The 25,261-nt window shown below is 42.6% G+C and overlaps 1 protein-coding gene across 1 annotated transcript in view; it reads right to left on the bottom strand.

Annotated features, from left to right (window-relative positions):
* Positions 1–25,261, bottom strand: part of TET2 (tet methylcytosine dioxygenase 2) — a 68,700-nt gene that overhangs the window by 22,228 nt on the left and 21,211 nt on the right. The gene's annotated exons all lie outside the window — the stretch shown is intronic.

Here is a 25,261-nt window from a genome sequence, read left to right on the forward strand (position 1 = left end):
ACTGCTACACTCATTGGACTGTAGGCATTGGAAAGGCCACTGTGAGAACAGGATGCTGGACTAGTGGACATTTGGCCTGATCCTGCAGAGTTCTGCTTATATTTAGAGGTCTGTGAGCTCCATCTCGGGACAAGCAGAGTTTCAAATCATGTGAAGTTTGTCATTAAAAAACACTGCTGCTAGTGAAATGGGATGTGGATGCTTCAATATGATTAATTAACACCTGCGTGTGAATTATTAAAACAGGATATTTGCATGCAATGATTGCTGCAGCAAAGCCACTCTTTGAAAATGTCACCCATTACACAGACTGCAGCAGTAGAACAAGATTGCTTGCTCCCTTTTCTGTGTGATGTTTGAATGCCGTGCTCCACTTTCCATGGTTATTTCTGCCTTATAAAACAGAAATTCAAATTTTTGCAGTTATCTAAAATTACCACATGTGAAGAAAAAACCAAAAAGTCTTAGAAAGTCCTCTGTATTAGATCTCTGCATTTAATAAGTGAGCTGGGGTGAGGCATTCTACACACTCGGGGGGGATTATTATTTTTCATTTGTGCCCTTTATCTAATATTGGGCCATAAAGACAAACCATAGGTGGAGGTGGAACTGTAAATATCCAAGGTATGTCCCTCTGCAAATGCAAGCTTTCATTCCAACAATTCCCATCCAAGCCCAAAATTCTGAATTGCATTCACACAGTGCACATCTAAAGTATGGTAAGCACAGCAATCCAAATTAATCCTAAATAGATCTCCCCCTTTACTGTCCTCCATGGGACAGGAAAGCAGCTGGAGGAGGAGAAGTGGGCAGAGGCCAGAGAAAGAACAGTGAGTGGAAGGATGTTATTTTCGCATCCTTGGGACCCCCTGGGAAACTCACTAGGCCTGCAGGACCCAGGTATGGAAAGTGTAGCTGACTGCTGAATAGGACACAGCTATAGGAAGCCCCATCCACCCCAAACACCAACGCAAGAGTTAGTGATGTTAACAGTTTCTAGGCACCCTTTGTGAGATTTTTGTGGGTGAGCTATGGGTTTGTTTGGGCCCTGGGTGGGTGGATAGAAACCAGGCGGCCGAGAAGGAAGGCATGTCAGAAGGATGTAAAATTGATTTTGGTTTATATTTATTAATAATTTCATATTTTTATTAATGCAACTGTATTTTTTAGTATTTGTTTAAGTTGTCTCATGTTTTTGTTGTCCATAAACTACTTATAGTGCATGCATATACATGTGTGTGTGTGTGTGTATGCGTATGCGTGTGTTTACACACATGCGTGTGTGTGCACACAAACAAGTAAATAATAAATAAAATTCTGGGGTTGAGAAGGGGAAGGATTGTACCAGTTTTGGATTTCCATATCAACATCTGCCCACCATTCATGGTAGAACAACTGAGAGAGAAGTTAGCCAATGCAAAAGTCAGTTGGCTTATTCAACTGAGTTTGGGACATGGCTAATATGTCCTTTAGAAAGGAAGAAATCACAGCCAACTTGAAGGTCATCTAGGGATTTCTGTTGGAGTTGGGTCACTACCATCCACTAAATTTTTTCCCCCTTTCCAAAATGGGGAATTAGCAATCTGGAGATAGCTGGACAAATCGCTCTCCCTTTTGTATGAAGTAAATTGTACCTCATCATCATCATCAAACCTTTTATTGGCATTACATACAAACATCCATTACATATCAATACAGAGTTATCGTACAGAACATTTACCAAAAAAGGAGAGGCAGAGCAGACTATTGTCACATCACTAGGTCTCCAGGGAGATCAGACATCTGCAATGTGTTTCGACGACAGAATGCTAGATAAAGATATTTGGCCACTAACTTGGTGAGCTCTTGATCATTCCCCAATAGTACAAAATGTATGACCTCCATTTGGGGATACAGAGTTGATCTAGGAATTGCTGGCGGAGACCAGCATATAGTTTACATTTAAGAACCATATGTGTAAGAATTTCCACCAGGAGGTCTTCACATGGGCAGATTCTTCCTTCTTCCACCATGCCCAAAAACCTTCCCCAAAGGAGGTTTGATGGATTTGAGTTGAATCTGGCCAGCGAAAATACCTTTCTTTCTTGAGGGTTAAGCAGAAATTCGAGATAACTGTGGTTAGTTTCATGTGCCCAGGAGAGTTGAAAGTAAAGAGGGGAGCATGTTTTCTCTTCTGCTACTGTTAGTTCCTGGTGTTCAATGTCCCACAACCTAGTTTTTATTATAGCCTTGGCAGATGGTAGGGACATTGAACGCAGAAGTTCCATTGACAGCCCAAGTTGCTGTACCTTTGTGTTAAACTGTTGTAGCCCTGGGGAAAGAAAGGGGTCTAATAAAACTTCGCTGGGGGGGGGATCTTTATCTGTTGTAAGGCAGATGTTTAACCAGCATAGAAGAAATCTCGTCCAAGCAACAGTCTCTACCTTGTGTTATCCTCCCTTTAGACACAAGACTGCATAGGGTACACAGCATGGGACGGCAAAAATCTTAAAGAGGAAAGCTGCCTGCACTCATTCTACCATCTGGGTAAACCCTGGCAGCCAGATTGGAATTCCATAGAGCAATTGAGCTATAATTTTGGCGTTGAAGACCTTGAGGGCAGAGGGAATATGTGAATTACCTCTTGTTGTGAAGAACTGCATTATGGCCTGCATAGACAACTTACTGGCATTCACTGCCGGTAAATTGTACCTCTTCCAAAGCAGAGTCTTTGCCCAAGTATAGTAATTTGTATTTCCTGCCCTCTTCAGTAACTGAACTCCAGCCAATATACTTATCAGCTTTACACACACACACACACACACACACACACACACACGACCAGCCATAGTTTATTAGAAATTCAAGGCACATCAGTAGCATCTGCAAGACGATTATTACATCTAGGACCAATTCTGCAGTCTAATCCATCATAATTATGACCGGCCTCTTTGAAGATGTCATGATGCATGACTTAGAACAGCACATTAGCGTGCAAAAGGGATAGGGATCGTATTTGTCCAATATGAATTTTAAATAATTCCACCCACACCAATTGACACTTTGTGGAACATGGAAATGTTGATATATTACTTTTCTCATATGGGGCATAAACTATTGCCAATTTAGACGTATGCTGCTACTGTTGCTTTTTAAAAGATGCCCAACATCTCTTTTCATGTGCCTTCAAGTGCACCACATTGAGAAAAATGCCAGACACTACTTTTCAAGGAGGGGGCCGGGACCCCTCAAAATTCTGTGGCGGCTGTGTGGACATGCTGTGCGATGTGCTCACCTCACTCACACACTTGCTAAATGACAGGGGCAAGCTGGCGTGCTTGCCCAAGACAAACAGATGCCAACAACCCTGACATTTTACTTCTGTGCATCTACTACAATTCTCTGTCCAGCTGCTCCAGAGAAGTGGACACGGGGCAATGGATTCAAACTACTGTACAAGAAAGAAGATTCCACCTAAACATTAGGAAGAACTTCCTGACAGTGAGAGCTGTTTGGCAGTGGAATTTGCTACCAAGGAGTGTGGTGGAGTCTCCTTCTTTGGAGGTCTTTAAGCAGAGGCTTGACAGCCATCTGTCAGGAATGCTTTGATGGTGTTTCCTGCTTGGCAGGGGGTTGGACTGGGTGGCCCTTGTGGTCTCTTCCAACTCTATGATTCTATGATTCTATGCTCATCTAATAAAGTAGGCTGTTGCCTGTCAAAGTGTATAGCATGGTGTGTCATGAATTTGCTATGGTGACAGGGGGCCTTTTGGTTTCCCTACTGTTACAGAATAGTGTGTTTATTTGTCTGGAGTTTCTTACACATTATTCATTTGCTATATTTATACATTGCCATTCAACAGACGGTTTTACAAGAGGACTACATAGCAAAATTGGTCCATACTCTAAAACATCTTAACTGTAAGATCCTTCACTACAATTTCTCTCTCTCTCTCTCTCTCTCTCTCTCTCTCTCTCTCTCTCTCTCAATTCAATAACCTTAATTAGGCATAACAGACTAGACAATTTCAGAACAGACATTGTATATAAAATATTTAAGATATAAACTCAACAAAGTAAGGCTTGTATTAATAAAATCTTTAGCACTAAAATTCACTACTAATCCATAAAAATAACTTCAAACTTCTCATAACAAACCTTAGTTAAAACATCAGTTGGTATAAATGATATAACAATATATCAATTCCGCATTACTACAGTCATACCTCGGGTTATGTACTTAATTGGTTCCAGGTCACTGTACGTAACCCGAAACGTATGTAACCCGAAAAATGCACAAAGCGTGCAGAACGCTTCTGCGCATATTGCGTGCGCAGTGGGTTACACTTCCAGGTTACGGGAGTTTGTAACCCGAAAAGTAAGCAACCCAAAGCGTACGTAACCCGAGGTATGACTGTATTTAATTAAGATCCCCTAATCCTCTTTGTGATGGCTTAATCTTTCTGCATGGACTGAGCTTAAAAATTGGCCACTATTGAAGTAATTTTATCATTACTATCCAATAGTAGTATTTGAATAGTTGGAAACGTAGAGGTAGGCCTGTCCATTTGTAAAGCATTTAATAATTGACTTCTAGCATTAGTGTCAAAATTACAAGAGAAGAAGATATGGTCCAATGTATCTTTTTTTTAAAAAAACAAAACACAAAACTGGATATTCCTTACACCATGTAGCTGCAGTTGGGAAGGTGGTATTGGTGGGTTTTGGTGAAGTGGTTACCTGAAGGATTGAAATGGCCACAGGGATAAAAAGGTCTCCCTGGAAATATACTAAACTCTCTTCTCCTCAGGAACATTCCAGAAAGGTTGGTGAAACCAAGACAGCATTGAATGGCATAAGCTGCTTGCTCAAAACACACTTGGGAATACATATCGGAGGGAACAGGTGCCTAATCTTTTTATGGAAACATTGTCACAGCAGCATACCAAGCATGGCTCCCACAGATAGAGAAACCATTCAAAAGTGTGATCTTAAAATTAAGTCCAGCAACAGATGCACAGAGCTGCATAGAAATTCAACACTGTAAAGTAGTAAAGAGGCAACGAGCCGGAATACCAGAGCCAGTTGATGTTCTAGTCTGTCTCCCTTTTCCTTCCAAAAGGCCTGTATCTGAAAATGCATACACTTTCAGTACTTATCACAGTAATAATACATATTATACTTTCCATTTTATTAGTCCACTCTCTTTAAGGTCTCGTTATATTAAAATGGCATGGGGGGGGACCCTGCCTACATCTGTACATGGGCATCCATGTGAATTTTTTGGTGGGCGTGGGTAAAGTAAAGCACTGAAAAGGATGGAGCAGGCTGGATTCCTTCATGCACACAAATGAGAAGAACTATACCTGTACATTTTTACTCCTATCTCACATTCAACGTATGCTAGAAACTTTTTCTTTTTAAAAAATGAAAGCTGGGAATTATTATTCATCTGGGGTGGGAGCATCCCCCCCCTCGCCAGATACGCATTCATCTGAAAGAAATCAGTCGCCCACATTTCACTGCTGGTTAGTTCTAGTCTTCGCCAACTAAGGCTTGGAACTACAATTTTCGAGCAGTTCCACAGGGGCCTTTTGTACCCCTCTCCCTCACTTTCCTTTTAAAATGTTTTCAAAGCTTTGAGAATGGCACGTTTGACTTTGTTCTGGCAGTTTGCCATCTACTGCCAATTCAGTTTCAGCTCCTAATCTTCCAAAGTACCTAGAAACCCAATTAGATTCAGTATAATTTTAGATGGCTGAAGGAGTACTGAGTTACTTCCTATATTTTCAGATATTAAGGGAGACATACGAAAGGTTAATGAAAAAATGACCCTCTGTCGATTTTTCCACAGAGTTCCCCTTCATAGTCTGCCAAAAGCCAGTCACAAGATGTTATTTCACAGATTGGTAATTGTCTCCCAAAAGCATGGATGTAACCATTGGTTCACAAAAGCACCAGTGTGGCTAAAATGGATTATTTCGAAAACAGGAGGGTTTTCCTGACTTTGGTTTGGGTGCTGAATGAAGCTTTTATGGACTCTATCCTGATAGCAATGCTCCTCCCCACCATTTTTAGCAGGTCACCAAGGAGCTTCATAAAGGGTGTTAGGATGAATAGAAGCATTAATCTTATACCTTTGCTCAACCATGGGAGTGAGGAAAAGATGTTGCTTAACTGGCCTTTTCTGAAAGCACTGAAATACTCTTGATGCTTTGAGACCCTGCAGATATATGCCTGGATTATAAAGGGTCTGGCCTTTATGGCGATGCATTTATAGAATATTGGTAGATAGGCTATGATTTGGCTAAAAACTAAGGGGAGTCAGACAGTAGAGTTCATCAAGGAACTCTGTACCTTTCCCCCTATAATCTGAACACTGCTTTGGAAACTTCCAGTTTATAGTTCACAACGAACAGGCATTTCTGGGAATAGCACTTTTCAAACATACCATTTACTTAACCTGGGGATAGAGATAGGCAAATACATCTACCTTGGTTTCTCATTTTTCCAATCTTGTTTTCAGTGCATCCCATTTCCACATACATCTACAATTCTTTTTCAAAGTCTACATGAATATTTGAATGCACTTTCATGCAACCTCTTCCAATAGACACATTTTTGTATGCAGTGTTGCCTAGTATATGCATTCGTGCAGGCAATTTACCCATAACAGAATGTATTTTAGCATGCACTTCACTTTAACATACACATTTTTGAGTGCACATGTCTCCTAATATGTAAAGCAAACAAATGGCTGCGTCACCCCTACTCTGGAGTACTTGTTTGAAAATCAATGAAATGCTACCATAGATTGCGCTGGTAGCTATGGCCAAAGAATGTACTAGTGTGGGATTTCATGAGTCTGATGAAGCCGAGAAAATATGTCAAGATTAAGAAATCTTAATTCCACAGGTGTGTGTTCAGTTTGAAATCTTTTAAGGCTGTAGCCCTGAAAGAAATGTAGCAGCAGCTGTTACAAAATAAATGAATAAATAAATGGATGACTCCCAAGCTGCATTTGGTAGCAAAGAGCCTTTGGAAAAATGAACAGCTGTGGATGGAAAAACATGAGATAGCCACAGAGACCAATTATTAATTAAATCTAAAAAGCCACTCCTTTAAATTGAAATGCATTGGTTTCAAAAGCATGTAGGGATTTGAAGCTGGGTTTCCTAAAGCCCAACTCATTACAGCAGTGTTCACGAGTAATCTTTTTTTAGGTGGGGGAGGAAGAGAAAAGAAACACCATTAGTACATGTTATAAAGTAAAGGGTAAAGGGACCCCTGACCATTAGGTCCAGATGTGGACGACTCTGGGGTTGGAGCACTCATCTCGCTTTATTGGCCGAGGGAGCCGGCGTACAGCTTCCGGGTCATGTGGCCAGCATGACTAAGCCGCTTCTGGCGAACCAGAGCAGCGCACGGAAATGTCATTTACTTTCCCGCCGGAGCAGTATCTATTTATCTACTTGCACTTTGACATGCTTTCGAACTGCTAGGTTGGCAGGAGCTGGGACCAAGCAACAGGAGCTCACCCCGTCGCGGGGATTCAAACCGCTGACCTTCTGACCGGCAAGCCCTAGGCTCTGTGATTTAACCCACAGTGCCACCCGCATCCATGTTATAAAGCAGGCTTACAAAGTGAATGGTATTTTTTTTTAAGGTTACTAAAACATCTTGTGTGACCTTCCACCAATTGGCCCCTGCACCCCAACATTTTCCATTATTTCCTTCTTAATGTCTGATTTCCCTATCAGAGGGAATTTTCATGCTTCCATTTTGTGCGTTGGTCCAACTGGTGCCCCTCAATTCCCCTATGAGGCAGCTTCCCTATGAGGAAATATGAGGGGCTTTCTTAGTTTGGGAAATGGTGAATAAAAGAGAACGTGATAGAGGTGTATGTTATGTATCTCATAATACTATACCTCAGTGTCATCCAATGGAAGGCTCAGAAAAGACAAAATATTTTTCCACAGTGTATAGTTAAATGACGGAATTTGCTCCCATAGGATGTAGTGATGGGCGCCAGCTTGGATGGGTTTAAAAGAAGATTAGATCATTTCATGAAGGATAAAGCTATCAGCGGCAACTAGCCACAATAGCTATGCTTTGCTTCTACGGCTGGAGGAAGTATGTCTCTGAATATAAGTGGCTGGGAATCACAAGTAGAGAGAACTGTTACACTTCTCATTGGCATTTGGTTGGCCACTGTGAAAACAGGATGCTGGTACTTTGGACTGATCCAGCAGGGCTCTTAATATTTTGTTATAGAAGCATCTAAGAACGCTTCCCCTGCCACACTACAAAATGCTCAAAGATTCATTGCTTTGTGTTGTTCAACTCAATTATTAAGTTCTCCCAATTTACTTTAAACTGCCCACTGCATGAAGATGTATGTACCTTCAAAACAGCAATGTTCTTATGATAAGAAACACCCACAGAGGCTATCTCCACTTCTAAACTAATGCTTTAAAGTGCAGTAATTCAACCATGCCGCAGGCATCGGAAGCTGCTGTACTGAGCAGGTATTTGGACAAAACATTAAATGAGACTGATCACATCCAGGCTGCATTAGGAAAGCGCAAAGTAGAAGTAAACACATCATAATGATGAAGGGCTTCAGTTATAATCAATTATTGGAATCACTGGCAAAAAGAGAGCGAGAGATACCTATCCCTGGAATATGACCACCCCTTTTCATCTAGAGGTGTTCAGCAGAGGTTGCTGTGGACAGTGGTACTGACATGCTGAGCAGGTTTGTATCATAAGTAAGGCACTCAAATTTTAACTCTGGCCCTAGTTTTTAACGTTCTACATTATGCTGCAGGTGAACTCAGCAATAAAACAAACACTGGTGAGGGCTCATGACTGAGCCTACCTGGTGACAGTGAAGGCAGCATAGAAGGCAAACTATGCTGCCTCCATTGTCTGGTCCAAAGGAGGTGGTAGAACAAAGAGTAGCTCACTGAGACTGGTTTGCAAAGCACTCCCTCCGAAGGCGCAGGTACATAGCTTACAGGTACTTCTGGATACTTTGCTGTCACTTGAGACACAGAGTGGCTTCCATCAGTCTTGGTTGGTGGCCCAGCTGCACTCCTATCTGGACAGCGGTAGACTAACTATTGTTCTCTATTCTCTGGTAACCTCTAGGCTAGATTACTGCAACATACCTGTATTATACATAGGACTGCCTCTGAAGATGGTTTGGAAACTTCAGCTGGTGCAGAATTTGGTGGCCAAGTTGCTCACCAGGGCAAGACTGTTTGAGCACATTACACCGATTCTGGCCTGACTGCACTGGCTGCCAATTAGTTTCAGGGCCCAATGCAAACCATATGAAACAAAGCCTTAAGTAGCTCAGGACTGCAATACCTCAAGGACTACCTCTCACCATATGAACCAATCTGGATGCTGCAATAACCATCTGAGGCCCTTCTTTGTGGGCCTCTTCTATGAGAGGTCTGGGGGTGTCCACATGAGAATGGGCCTTTTCTGTGGTGGCTTCCCATTTGTGAAATGCTCTCTCCAGGGGGGCTTGCCTAGTGCCTTCGTTACATGTATTTAGGAACCAGGTGAAAATGTTTTTCATTAGCCAGGCCTTTGGCAGATTAACATTCTATGGCTTTTAAAATGTGTGTGAGTGTGTGAGTGGAGGGGAGTTATTGGTTATTGTATATTTTGTAATGTAATTTTGTATTTTTCTGTTGTGAACCACCCTGAGATCATCGGACGAAAGGCAGTATACAAATTTGATTATTAATAACGATAATAAAACTTGCCATGAAACCCAGACCAACATGTGACAAGCACACTGTCTGCTTATCACATGTCAGTGGATGACAGAAAATTGTACAACTGTGAAGAGTTTATACTGTGGCCATAAACAAGTACGCTGCTGTAGTCTTTTTAGCAGACAAAGAGTATCATTTAGCTGTAGAAGAAAAGGAAATTTATCAAGAAAGGAGAACTGAAAGAAGATGGCATTTTCCAAGATAATAATGCCCACTCAAGAGCTCATAACCCACCTACTCTCAGCAGCCAGACACTAGAGAGACATCTCAGGAGTAAGCATGGACCAATGGTATCGAATAGTATGGGTAAAGGTAAAGGGGACCACTGACCATTTGGTCCAGTCGCGGACAACTCTGGGGTTGCGGTGCTCATCTCGCTTTATTGGCCAAGGGAGCTGGCGTACAGCTTCCGGGTCATGTGGCCAGCATGACTAAGCCGCTTCTGGTGAACCAGAGCAGCACACAGAAATGCTGTTTACCTTCCCACCAGAGCAGTACCTATTTATCTACTTGTACTTTGACATGCTTTCAAACTGCTACGTTGGCAGGAGCAGGGACTGAAAACGGGAGCTCACCCCATCGCGGGGATTCGAACCTTCTGATCAGCAAGCCCTAGGCGCTGTGGTCTAACCCACAGCGCCACCCACGTCCCTTAATAGTATGGGAAACAGCCTTATTAGAAAAACTAACCAATAAACTGTAACTGACATGGGGACAAATAGAAGAAGCTGCCTTCACCCCAGTATGGCTCTCCTGTATCACATACACAGCCCAACAAGACAACAACAAGAATCTGCTAAATCGGGTCCTCCATTAAAGAGGGCATGTGTTGCAGTGTGACCTGGCCACCTGACCCAGTGTTGTGTGTGGGTAATCCTGGAACAGCCACAACCCCTGATAGGTGGGTCCCACATTGTTTGGGTGCAATCTGGCCAACGGGATGCCTTGAAGAAGCAGCAACGCGGGACCTATATAAACCCATGCGAGGCTTACGAGCTTCCTCTTTGGGGCTATCGCATCAGAACACCCGCCCACCTCTCCCTATATTTAGGGCTTGCGCTTGACCTTGCTATGCCATCGTGTGTCACCTGCTTTTGGGGCAGGAGCACGGTAGGAATTTTCCCCACTTGGCTGATTGGCTGGTGCCATTTGGGTTTCGCCTGCCGTGTAGCAAATCGTCACAACTTGTAAGGTTGCAGATAGGCTCTGGTTCAGGTGATAGGCGTGGCACGTGACTGTGGCCACGCCTATGCAATGACAGGATATTGCATAGTCCTTGGTAAAGGAATCCAAGGACTCACTGGTTTGGCATTCCCCAGAAGGGATTCGGCCTGCGCCCGAGTCCAGGGGATATCAGGGAGGCTGTTTGGTTTCCCTCCATCAGCTGTCCCTGGTGTTCATCCATGGCTGTCCTACGAATGTGGCTCTGGGACAGGGCTGTCTGCATGGGTGCAGGGAGATAGACGAACCAGAACCTATGCAACCACTCACTTGATTGTAATCAATAAAGTTGTGGCCTAAATTTCAGCCAAAAACTAAACCAAATATCAGATTCCTGTGTGAATTTATTTCGGGGAAAGGTAAAAGGTCTAAACACGCAACAGTATACAAATCAATCTGGCTAAGCTGATTCACACACACCCCACTCACACATGAAAACAAAGTTCATCACAGCTAATCACGAACAAACAACCCATACCCTAGGCCAACCCCAACCTATCTCACCACCAAAGGAATACAAGCGAATAGTAAAAAGAACCTGCACAAGCGACGCTGACACAAAACCCCACACATACATTAAGTAGAAAAGAAGAATTGCCACCCCACCCCAACCCCATTCACCATGTCCCCCTCCACCTCTTCCCCCCTTTCTTCCTAATGTAATACTAATGTCTCAGCAAATGAAACTGATCTGTAGAAAATGTAACTTGAAAAAAGAAACATTGCACATACTTTTGTAAACCAAGAAATCTTTAATAAAAAATGTTAAAAGAAGAAGAAGAAGAAGAAGAAGAAGAAGGCACTTATCAATATTCTGATGCAAGAAAGAAAGAAAGAAAGAAAGAAAGAAAGAAAGAAAGAAAGAAAGAAAGAAAGAAAGACATATTTCAGATACAACAACAACTGCTGCACTTTAGGCTGCAAACACACTAATCAATTTATAACACAAAAAATACAGTTTTCCCCAATCTGGAATAAGTCACGCTCATTCACAGCCTGCTGCTTTCAATCTAGTTTCCAGTGCCTCCCCTTGATTAGGCCAGACATGTTTTCTCCTCTCTGTTCATGCCCAGACATACATGAAGAAGGAAGAGAAGATTGTGATCCTAGTAGCTGAGACCACCTACATCTATTTTCAAATGGACACACTGAAGTAATCAATCTAGAACACATTTTAATTTCTGTAATGAAACCAGTCTCTTAAGCACATTTCAGGGGCAAAAAAATACGCAATAGATCTAGTTTGTGTGCGGACTACATAGAAAGTCTCCATTGATTCTCATCGTGTGTACACAACCGTACTATCAGTATTAGAGCTGACTGCATAACATTGCACCTGTTGGCGTATCAGGTACCGAATGGGTTACCTACTGAGATGAGGTCACCTGGAGCTGGACCAAAATGCCCTTGCAGCAAGAGACCACTACAGGGTAAAAATCTGCTATTTTGGAGGAAGTGGGCAAACTCTGGCTGAATGTGCAGTGTACACAGCAAAGTTTGGGCATAATTATTTATGTTTGGATAGATGAATTTTCACATAACAAGCAGGCAGATAGCAGGACCTGTGTGTATCATGAATAGGTACATTACGAGGAGCTGTATTTTGGTTGCATGAACGGATCCTACTTTTGTGCAACCTGTAAATGATGTGTTGGGTCTGTTCACACAACCAGCTAAATGTGACCACGTCAGGGGCAAAGCAAACCTCTCTCCTCAACACATTAATTGTACCTAGATTGAACATATGAACTGGGCTACTGCTGTCAACACTGGAGGGGGGGGATATTCAGAATTTTATTTATTATATATATATATACACCACAAAAAAGATATAAAAAGTGGCTTACGACAATTAGAACATAAAACCAAACAGTAAAGACACAAAAAGTTGAAAACAAGTTAAAAACAAAAATCAGAATGAGGGCAATTGGTTTTGGATGGGATCACCCTAGGAAGCAGTCCTTAAAAAACAAACAAACCCACAGACGGAGCCGTGAGAATAGTGACTGAAAGCACCCAAAAGCACCATTTTCCCGCCCTTTGGACATGTTAATGGATGAACAGTTAGTGCAGCCCTAATTACAGATAGCTTTTTCTAAAAATGAGGTGGAGGGAGAATGACTTTCTGTATTTTCATTATGCCTGCAGGCTGAGCCAGTCAACCTAATATTTTTCAGTTGCTCAACAGTTTCATAAAAGCAGCCAGGTGGTACGCCTTACAAGACGGCTGATGTGAAACTAAAGCACTGCCCATAATGAAGACAGAAACGAGAAAGTGTGTGCACTCAGAGACCAGGGAAAGAACAAAGATGCAGATTGTTTCATTGGTCCCTTCTCATTTTAATTAGGGTCTTCTTGGTGGGGAAGATTGAGATTCTTTCCAAGGAAGTCCCTGGTTTTTTTTACACATTCTCATTCGCTCCCCACAGAATGAATAATCACCCTCCTGCTTTTTTTGCTCTGTGCTCATATATATATATATATATATATATATATATATATATATATATATATATTTACAGAAGACACCCACAAAAATCTAAAATCTGCATTGTTTTACAATTAACATGCTGAGTAAATGCAGCCGCATTCCCAAAGGATTTTGAGCGATGCAAAATGTCCTTTCACTGCGAGATACAAAAGCTGAAGCTTGTTAACGTTAAAGAAACCTGTGCTCTTTGAAGTCTGGAAACACTGAGTCTGTTTTCAGTGAGGGACTATTCTTCCCAAGGCTCTCTTGTTAAAAAGAACAAAAGGAGAGAAAAGCGCTTCCCCCTTTCTCAATGCGCTTTGGAGAATCTATTAGCTTTTGTGCAGAAGCATCAGCGACTGGCAGAAATTGCCTGCCATTTTGATTGGGCTGCATTAAGATACATTAATTGGTTGCCCACCGTCTCAAACCTCCCCTGTTTTTCTCCCTTTTCCCATCACCATCTCACTCCCATAACTCAGCTGTCAGAGATGCTTTCAGCACTTCTGCTCTTGTTGCATCTTGCAGACAGGACCCCCCCCCCCCCAATCCCTGGAAGAAAATAAATCCTTGTACATAATACACCAGAGATGTGAACCGGATATGGAAGACATTAAAATGGAGGGTATTGTTGTCCAGGCTGCTGCTGAACTCAAATTTTAAGAAGAAAAACGATTGCTCCGAGTCAGCTTTATGGCTTTCATGAAAAGGAAATAGTTTACACTTCCTCTGGTTTGTTTGCTTGTTCTTTCACCACTCAGGAAAGGGAGTGGGGAATCACAGAATCATCGAATTGTAGAGTTGGAAGGGCCCTTGAGGGCCATATAGTCCAACCCCCTGCAATGCAGGAATCTAAACTAGATCTATACATGACAGGTTGCCATCCAATCTCTGCTTATAAACCTCCAAGGAAGTAGAGTCCACCACCTCTCTTGGGAGTCTTCCACTGCCAAACAGATCTCAATGGGTGGACTGTGTGGACCCCACCCGTTTACCTCTCAGAGTTTTCACTCTCTCTTGAACTCTCTCTTCAAAGTCACTTTCAACTTTCCCTTATGGTACTTGATGACTATCAGCCTCATGAAGGAGTTAAAAGAAAGAAACTCTCATGTCTGGGGAAATGAAACATTTATTTCACCCGCCTGTAAGTTTTTGCCAGCCAACCCTTATGATGAAGACCTATGAATCAGGAAACAACTTTAAAAAGTAGCTAACTCTGAATAGTTTACTTTGGGCTCCGATAGGTGATCACTGTACAATTTCCAGTCCTCGTGCAATAGACATTCTTCACAGAGTGACTGTTACGTTGGAGAAATAGCCCTACCCTAACCCCTTAACTACAAGGCCTGCTACTGCGGCTTCTTAGAAAACTTTATCCTCCCTTCTCCTGTTCTTCTGTTGTTGCTGTGGAAATTCCAGCTGCCTTCCCGCTTGAGCCCTGGCTACCATCATTGCTCCAGGTGCAGGAGAAGATGGGGTTTTCCCCCCCTCCCAAAGGGCAGATATATTAGACAGAAGCAGGGCACATTTTTACAAACTGAAACTGAGAAGACTTTCCCCCACCATTGCTGCAGCAAGTCCAGCTGCTCGTTAAAGGGGGGAAAATGAGGTGAAATTGACAAATGGTTTCTCTCCAGGAATCCATAGAACAGAATAGCTGTGTGAAAGGCTGCCTACACCTGGGGAAATTGTACAGCTGTTAAATTTCACTAAAAGTTAGGTTATCTGAGCTCTGAAGAGAGGGTGTGGGTGAAGGAAGCTGAACATGGAAAATCTGCAAGGTGTATGACACCAGGCAAGCACCCATTAATGGCGAGTGAATAGAGAGTGGCTATTCAGTGTCAATATGCAGATAAATCCCAGATCTATTTCTCCATGTCACCTGAGACAGGTGAGAGTATGCAGGCCCCCAGAGCAGTGATGGACTGGTTGTTGGGCAATATTGCAACCAAGTGACAACAAGATGTAAGTCCTTTGGGATGGTGTTCCCAGTTCTGAGAATTAGATAATTTTCAGTCAGCACCTTTTAACACCACATATCCCCCCCTGCCTGGCAATCTGTTAATTAGTGCCAACACTTAGCCCACTTCTTAAAGAAGTTATTGTAATCATGGAACATGGCCTAAATAAAAAGTGCTTTACCACAAATCAGGAAGTGCTCTAGGAGAAATTGAATATATACAGGTGAAACTCAAAAAATTAGAATATTGTGGAAAAGTCCATTTATGTACTGGTAAGCAATTGTTTTCATTAGCTACTGGAGTTTAATATATGAGATAGACTCATGACATGCAAAGCGAGATATGTCAAGCCTTTATTTGTTATAATTTTGATGATTATGGCGTACAGCTGATGAAAACCCCAAAGTTGAAATTGTTAATTTGGGGTTGAATAAAGGCTTGACATATCTCGCTTTGCATGTCATGAGTCTATCTCATATATTAATTTCACCTTTTAAGTTAAATTACTTAAAGAAATGAACCTTTCCATGATATTCTAATTTTTCGAGTTTCGTGTGTGTGTGTGTGTGTGTGTGTGTAAAATAGATGAAAGCAATGGCATATTCAGGTGAAGTGTCCCTTCCCAGACTGCATGGCCATACCATAACTGCTTATATGGACAGGAGAAAGAGGGATATACAAACTGAAAAGAGCACTCTATCCCCAAAGAGCGAAGAGTCAGTTGCAATTCCACACATAGCAACAGCACCATAGAAATCATTAGCAGTGCTAGGAGCTGCCAGTCTGGAAGCTATCGTGTGCACAAGTACCTGAGAGAAGGCTACATTATAGAAGTGCATGAAGTTATTCAGGACACAGAAAAAGTGCAGAGAGAAAGGTTTTTCTCTTCCCTCATAACTCTAGAACTCGTGGAGATGCAATGAAGTAGAATGTTGAGGGATTCAGGAACGACGAAAACACCTCCTCAGGACATAGTTAAAATTATGGAGCAGTGATGGGCAACAGTTTGGATTAGAAGTAGATTAGACAAATTCATGGAGGTAAAGGCTATGAATAGCTACTAAACATGACCACTGTGCTCTGGCTCCATGCCTGAAGCAATATGCTTCTGAATACCAGGTGTTGGGGTTTGCAGGAGAAACATGTGCTGCTGTGCTCTTTGGGACTTCCACAGGTTGGCCACTGTGAGAACAGGATGCTGGACTAGATGTGCCATTGGCCTGATCCAGCATGCTGTTCTTATGTTCTTATAAACTACTGAATCCAATGGTATTAATTTGAGAGTAAATATCCCTAGTAGTGTTACTTGGGACCACCTACAATTGGATAAATTACTGTGAAAGATAAGGCATACACGTACTGCAGTTTGCATGTGCAAGTGTAATGTGTTCTTGAAAAAGTTTGTGTATACATGCTGGGGTTGCGGCGCTCATCTCGCTTTACTGGCTGAGGGTGCTGACGTTTGTCCGCAGACAGTTTTCCAGGTCATGTGGCCAGCATGACTAAGCCGCTTCTGGCAAAACCAGAGCAGTGCACAGAAATGCCGTTTACCTTCCCGCCAGAGCGGTACCTATTTATCTACTTGCGCTTTGAAGAGTTTGGATTTGGAATTGATATCCCGCTTTATCACTACCCGAAGGAGTCTCAAAGCAGCTAACATTCTCCTTTCCCTTCCTCCCCCACAAGAAACACTCTGTGAGGTGAGTGGGGCTGAGAGACTTCAAAGAAGTGTGACTAGCCCAAGGTCACCCAGCAGCTGCATGTGGAGGAGCGGAGACACGAACCCGGTTCCCCAGATTATGAGTCTACCACTCTTAACCACTACACCACACTGGCTCTCTCTTTGACGTGCTTTTGAACTGCTAGGTTGGCAGGAGCTGGAACCGAGCAACGGAAGCTCACCCCATCGCGGGGATTCAGACCGCCGACCTTCCAATTGGCAAGCCCTAGGCTTCATGGTTTAGACCACAGCTTACCGGGCACCAATTCCTATGTTCTTGATCGCAGAGTAAATGAACCAGACAGTAGAAAATGGAGGGGGAATTCAGCCATAATACTGTGGGGGCGGGGGTAAAGAAACAGTGTTTTGTTTGACTCAGTCTGTGTGCTCATCTTCCTTCTCTGAGCTAACTTTCAACCAACTGCATGACAAAGTGAGAATGCGGTTTTGCATTTCCTGTGGTTTGCTTTCTGAGCAAGATCTAAATCAAGAGGCAGTGAATGCTGTGGTCATTAATGCTCTAAAAAGCATGTGGATACAGCAAGGAGGCTGGAAAATAAATATCATAAGGGTGGCCTGCCCATCACTTCTTGTGTCACCTGCACCTATCACCACCATTAAGTACAAATGGCTGCTTTCCCTCTCTGTCCGCTCACAGTGTGAGCTCACCCGACAGTCAAATATGGGAGAGCTCTGTGGCTACCTCAGTTCTGGCACTTTCATTTTTTTCTCACTGTTGAAGACAGAAATGGGAAGGGCGGGGAGGCAGACCACAGAGGCAGCAGCCATACCACATTGCTGTGTTTCTCCCAGACAGAGAATTCTCCAAAGCACGCTTTAGGTGGAATCTAAAAAGGTAAAGGACCCCTGACAGTTAAGTCCAGTCACAGATGACTCTGGGGTTGTGGCGCTCATCTTGCTTTACTGGCCAAGGGAGCCGGTGTACAGCTTCCGGGTCATGTGGCCAGCATGACTAAGCTGCTCCTGGCGAACCAGAGCAGCGCACGAAAACGCTGTTTACCTTCCCACCAGAGCATTACCTATTTATCTACTTGCACTTTGTGTGCTTTTGAACTGCTAAGTTGGCAGGAGCTGGGACTGAGCAACTGGAGCTCATCCCGTCGCGGGGATTCAAACCACCGACCTTCTGATCGGCAACCCCAAGAGGCTCAATTGTTTAGATCACAGCGCCACCCGCATCCTTGGTGGAATCTAGACACATACAAAAGCTGCTCTGAAAATACATTGAATTTTCCATAAGGCTCACCATCGCCATCTAGTGTCTCATTGCACATTGCACTTAAAACACACTTAAAACTTTTTATAGTGGTACCTCTGGTTATGAACTTAATTCGTTCCGGAGGTCTGTTCTTAACCGGAAACCGTTCTTAACCTGAGGTACCACTTTAGTTAATGGGGCTTTCCGTTGCCTTCGCCACACCGCCACTGTGTGATTTCTGTTCTCATCCTAAGGTAAAGTTATTAACCCTAGGTACTACTTCCGGGTTAGTGGAGTCTCTAACCCGAGGTGTTTGTAACCCAAGGTACCACGGTATTTGCAGCTGCATAGCTGAGTCCTTAGTCTCAGTGTTCTCTGCATAAAGAAACCAACATAGGTACCATCCTATTCTCAGCCATCTGGGTCTGCCCTGCCTCTGGTCAGCTTAGCATGGGTCTTTTTCTCAGTGGACTATCACAGCTTCATCTGCACAAGCAGAATCTGAATGTGGTGTCATTTCTAAAAGGTCATCTAGGAGACAAACATGGGATTATCAAGGGAGGCGCTTCTGTCAATTCTACCCTCACAGGCACATTTGGTGGGGATGCGGGAAAGGGCCATCTTGGGAGCTGCTCCCAGATTCTGGAACTCTCTCCTTGGAGCAGCTAGATTGGCTTCTTCTTTGTTGTCCTGGTGAAGACGTTCTTGTTCTGACAGGCTTAGGGGAACTGACTGCTTTCAATGAAAGGACTGGTGCCATGCTGCTTTTATTGTAATTACAGTGGACCCTTGGGTTACGTTACCTTCGGGTAACGTAACTTTCGGGTTGCGAATGCGTAAAACCCAGAAGTGTGCAGAAGTGCTCTATCATGCTGCGTGCGTGCTCAGAAGAGGCACCTCTACTTGCAGATTTTTTGGGGTACGTACGGACCCCTGGAACGAATTACATTCGTATCCAGAGGGTCCACTGTATTTGTATATTTTGAACAAGATTTTATATATACATATAGTTTTAATTAAATCAGTGTTTAATGGTTTTTAGTTGATTGTTTCTTCTATGTTTCTAGCCATTTTTGTTTTTATATGTAAGCTACTTTGAGTTCCGCAGGGGGAAAAGCAAAGTATAAATAAATGTATCACCACCACCATCATCAAATTTATCTAATAGAATAATTATAACTCCCCACTTCTGCTAGCAGGACTCTGTGAAGCAGTTGAGCTACTGCTGCATTCACAGCCCAGCCACTTGTGAAGGAGGACTTTCACACTTTTTAAAATATAAAATTTCAAAGTAGTGTGGAAATGTGGAGAACTGAACTTAAGTTTGGAAAAATGAGAAATCAAGGGAAACTGAAAACAAATTCGCCCAACCCTACTCATAGTTTGGCAATGTTGCCGTATCTGAAAAGAGATGTTTGCTCTTTTGTCTTGATGTAGACGATACGCAGAAGTGTGTGTTTGTGTGTGTTTTAAAAAAGAACAGAACACAGAATATAAATGTTTGGGGTGATGAATCTGCTCTCCTGCAGATACTGTTGGACTACTATGGACTGATGCGAGTTCGGTAACAACCTTTAGAGGTTAGTTACCTTCAAGGTAAATGGTATATTCACAGGTTTCTCCCCCCCCCCCAAAAAAGTATTCTGATCATAGAAGATATTTTGGCAGTTGCTTTAGTAAAAACGTGGATAATAATTCATTACCTTGAGTGGAATGTTGGCCATTGTAACCGCCCTATGAACGCTCTATTGGAAGTGCATCAGGTACAGATCTAGATTTGCATGACTTGGACCAGCAGTTGAAACACAATTCCGTTTGTAATTGATGCACAAGTTTCTTCAAAATCAGATAAGGCTGACTGCAGGCTAATTCATTAAACAGTGGCTTGGACAAAGAAGCCTGCCAGGTTCAAGTAAGGACAGAGAAAAGTATGTGTCGTGACTAAAATGATAAATGAGGTCATGTGTTATCAAGAGGGAGGTCAGCAGTTGCATAAATCAATCCCTTGAAGCATCGACTCATGAAGTATCTTTTTTGGTTGCAAGTCTCCAATTCCTGCATGAGGAAATGGACGCGTTCCAAGCCGCCTGAAAGCAGGTCAGTTTATCTGCCAGTCTAGCCCAGTATTTATTGTTGTGACTGGCAGCAGCTCTCTGAGCAGAGGCTCATGCTTTCCCATCACCTGCTACCTTTAGCTGAAGATGTCACAAGTGACCATGACAAGCACGAAAAGCATCTGCCTTGCCACTGAGCTATGGCTCCTTGCCCGAAAACATAATTGGGAAACTATTAGTGTCCTGCACATTCACAAAAAAAAAAAAAAACCAGGGATGGCTCAACAAGTAGTGAGGTTTTTGCCCAAACAGGTACACTATATGAAGTTTATACTGAAATCCAAAGTTAAGATCAATGGTCTCATTTCAGTATCCATTCAGTGATGTCATCAGAGTGCTGTTTGGGGAAGAGGTCCAGGGCCCTGCAGCAGAACTGGCTTACCATAATTTGAAGTAAGTGAAATAAAATATACCGCCATCTCCCTTCCACACACAGGCAGAAGAGGAGGGAGAACATTTCTGCTTGTTTATTTTCTTAAACTCTGTGCAGTTTCACACTGGCATTTCCAATTCTTGCTTTTGTCCTCCAATAGACTTTAAAACTTGCGGCTGGCTTAAATGTTGCCTATGAAGTTGTGATGAGCATTGTTGTTGTTGTTGTTGCTGTTGCTGTTGTTGTTGTAGTAGTAGTAAAAGCAGGACATCATAGGATTAAAAATAAAATAATAATAATGAAACTTAACTTTTGAAAAACAACAACAACCTGATATTGTTTTCAACAACATGAATTAGAATGCTTCAGTGCTGTGGGGGCAACAATTTTTGAAAGTCTCGCTTTTCACAAAGCTCATGGACCTAGAGAAACACAGACACATAGGGAAAACATAGAGCTATTAAGTTCAGAAAAACACAATGCTTTGCGGACCCCTGATCTGACTGGTGGAGTTAACATCACACTTCAGCCTGGAAGTGTGGGAAAGACTCCCCAGTCACAATTCACTTGATTATTGAGCCCCCATACAGAGCTGATGTGCACCTCAGTAAAGGAGAGTCTTGTTCATCTCTGAGTACAATTTTTACAGATTCAGCTGTGCTTACAGTGGTTTGGATGTTTCCTTTAAAGTTGCTTTAATTGAATAGTTCTGCTTTTCTAAGCAGCACATCACAAATAGTAATGTGATTTTTCTTTTCATTCCAAAAGGTTAAACATAGGTGGATATTTTACTCTTTTCATTTGGTAATTGAGATTCATGAGCCAACTTTCCATTCAGGACAAAATTGGTATTCTTAGGATATCTGTGAATATTCTTGCCTCATATTAGTTGTCCCCTGAAGTGATACACGATGCAAGAGGTGTCAGATAAGCTTTTTAACTGTGACTTACGAGCAAACTTCTAGACAGGACACTTGCCTCATCTAAGTTGTTTTATTATTTCATGAAAAAAAACACTGCCAGAATATGAGTGCAGGAAATATTAAGAGTTCCAAATAATGCTCCATCGGATTCCTCATCTGTTGAAGTGAAAACAACGACTACCTTTTTTGGAATTTGTCCCAAATAATTTAGATTCTGGCATTTAGCTCGTCATCTGTAAAAAAATCTTCATCGGCCTTAAGCAATAAGAAAATATCCCCCCCCCCAAGTGTGTGTCTTGTTGATATTCTTTCTTCAAGCATGACTTGAGACTAACAAGCCATCCCCATTGAAACGAGGTGTTCTTGTCTTTCTGCACCCAGTGGATTTTGGATTAAGCTATCTTGTGCAACAACAAGAACTGCGTTTCTAACAATGAGCAGGGCTATATAATATCAAAGCTATTCAGAAAGCTAGATAAAGTCGTTAAGGTGGAGCCACGATTGTCAAGTAATTCAGTGAACCTGACTGGAAGAAGGTTTACAGCAAACAAAAAGAAACGTTCCTTAATGCAATTCACACTTCTAGCATTCATTGCCACAAAATACGTTGATTCTCACTATCTTCAATGGCTTTTTTAAGAGAAAAAGACCAAATCTGTGACATCTTAAAATAAAAATACTAATAAATAACGAAAACAATTATGATTCGTATCAGAGTATAATTCAATGTACCAATGTAATAAGGTGCAAGAAAATTCAAATCCATATGCTTCATTGGAAATTTATTTAATTTATTTATTTATTATTAAAATTTCTACACCTTCCTCCTGGTAGATCAAGGAGTTGAAGAAATAGAGTAGATCCTGCAAGCCTGTCCCTCTGTAAGCTGACTCAATGGAATTCCTACAGTAAATGCTCCAATGCTAATGTGTGAACATCCAGACTAAATTTCCCTGCTAGCTGCAGTTAAATCGGGTTGGGAGGCAGCACATGTGTGACGTCATGCATGCACAACTGCCCCCCAATGTTGGGAGCAACTTGGCGCATCTGCCAACACGCCCAAGAGCCCTCCCTCCACCTTCCCAAATGGGGAGGAGGAAGGAAGGCTCCAGAATCCTGTCAGAGCCCTGGCTCCTCCTTCTCAAAGCTCGGGAAGCTTCTGCCTGACTTAGGAAGGGAGACGCGATGCGTAGATATGTAACGTCAGGATGTCACGAGTACAACGTCACACCCCCCCATCACCCTTGCAAGCTGGCGCCTGTGGCCCTAACTGTTCTCCTGCCAAAAATTTCACCGCACACCACTGCTCTCAATCCACATGAAAATCTAACATCGATGCTTCTGCAGTGCAGCTGTGAACTTGACCACAGTTCAGCCTTGATTGCAGTATTGAGGCCTTGAGGTTAAGGTGGGATAAATTGGTGGTTAGCAATGAATCTAGGGGTGGGGAAGCCTTCTATTCTTCTGACAAGATGGAGTCGGTCAAAAGCAGGGCTGGTGATTGATGTGGCCTGAAGCTCCAAGCACAGCCAGAAAGCCACAAGTATTGTAGACGTGAGAAAGCCACCTTAGCCAAGGAACTCTTTATACACACCATCTACACTGCATGTCCTTGTGGTCACAAGGGGTGCTATTGTTAGCCTACTCTCCCCACCACAGTCTATCACTGGTGCAGATAAGCACGGATCCAGTTCACAAGTGGTCTCTTGCAAACCCCGGACATGTCTTCCAAGCCATGTTAGTGACACCAAATGAAACAAACAAGCCACAACTGATTATCTGAAGTCTCAGAGTCGGAAACTGCTTTCAAACATGTGGTGCCTAGCCCAATATAATCAGCTTCATTCATCAAGATCACAGCAAACAAGTTTTAAGGTAATCTCCAGGAAAGCACAAACTGTTCATGAAGCAGTTTGCCCCCAGTGCAGTTGTGCCAGACAGCATCCTGTAGATATACTGTACAATGAGTGTAATGATTTCTTTGGTGCTGGCACTAAAATGGCATAGTCTTTTTTTTTTTAACCCAATGTATGCAGCACTGCATGGGCTTTGTTTAATTACCTGCTTTCCCACTTCGTTCACACACCCTGTGTCGCCTAAAGAGAATTGTGCCAATGAAAATATGCAAGGTCTGGGAGCAAGCATCTAGATTCTCAAGTGAAAGGCAAACCTTCTTTTGCCCAGTCTTCATTCACAGATGTGCTTTGGCATTGTAAAGTCATGAGAGCTGTGAATTAGATCTATGCTGTTTCTTCCAGTACATGTGTAAGAATGACTGGTGTCTTAAAAGGCAATCATTATTATCCCTTCCTCCAGTTTCTCAGGATTTCATTGGTAGGATAGTAAATGCTAGCAGATGCCCTTGTATCCTAGTCACCACTCCTAGTTCCTGAAGACTGAGTGTGCTAGGACTCCTCTTTTGGGAAACAATGGGATATTGTGTTCCAGATCCAAATCTTGAAACAAACCTGCAAGTACAGGAGTTTCTCCCCCCACCCCAGAAAACAATACCCATGTTCAACTGCAGTATCTACATTGCCAATGTTCTCCTGCCCCTACTGAAGATTGAATTATACAGCCCATAATGCACGTACCACCAACATACCATATAATGGCTTGAAGTTTCTTCATACTAAGAGTCATGGATTTCCCACACAATAACAACAGATGTGCCGTTTCATACACACCTATCTCAGTACCTCCAGTGATCTCAGTCTGCAGGACAGCAATTAATTCTGCAAATGTGTGCATCTTGATCATGGATCTGAAGTAATCTGGTGTCTGTCAGCAGATACAAGGCTGCAGACAGAGTAATCAGGTCAAATTGAATCCAACAGTCAGCAAGCAACAGCAGAGGCAAGTCAGCAATCCCTGTCCCTTCCCTACCATAGTTCCCTACCACCCGTGCTATAGTAAGTTTCTATGCAGAAGTCAGTGTTCCATAACCTTCCAAATAAAGTATAAGATGCCAAATGCGCCCTCCCCACTTCATATTGGTCCTGTCTGGGTGTTCAGTTCACTTGGGTGAAGACTATCACATGAAGGAGATAGTCTAGGTTCTAAGAACTTAGCCATACAGCTGCAAATACAGTGGTACCTCGGGTTACAGACACTTCAGGTTGCAGACTCCGCTAACCCAGAAATAGTAACCTCAGGTTAAGAACTTTGCTTCAGGATGAGAACAGAAATCGTGTTCTGGCAGCGCGGTGGCAGCGGGAGGCCCCATTAGCTAAAGTGGTACCTCAGGTTAAGGACAGTTTCAGGTTAAGAACGGACATCCAGAACGAATTAAGTTCTTAACCTGAGGTACCACTATATAAAGTTTTAACTGCATTTTAAGTGCATTATACAAATGTGACACTAGATGGCGATAGTGAACGAATGACACACACACAAACACATATATATGCACATTTTTTTAAAAAAATGTATTTTCACAGCATTTTTCATATATATGTAGATTCTACCTAAATCACTTGGGGAACCT

This window comes from Lacerta agilis, chromosome 9 (assembly GCF_009819535.1).
Source record: "Lacerta agilis isolate rLacAgi1 chromosome 9, rLacAgi1.pri, whole genome shotgun sequence".
NCBI lineage: Eukaryota > Metazoa > Chordata > Lepidosauria > Squamata > Lacertidae > Lacerta > Lacerta agilis.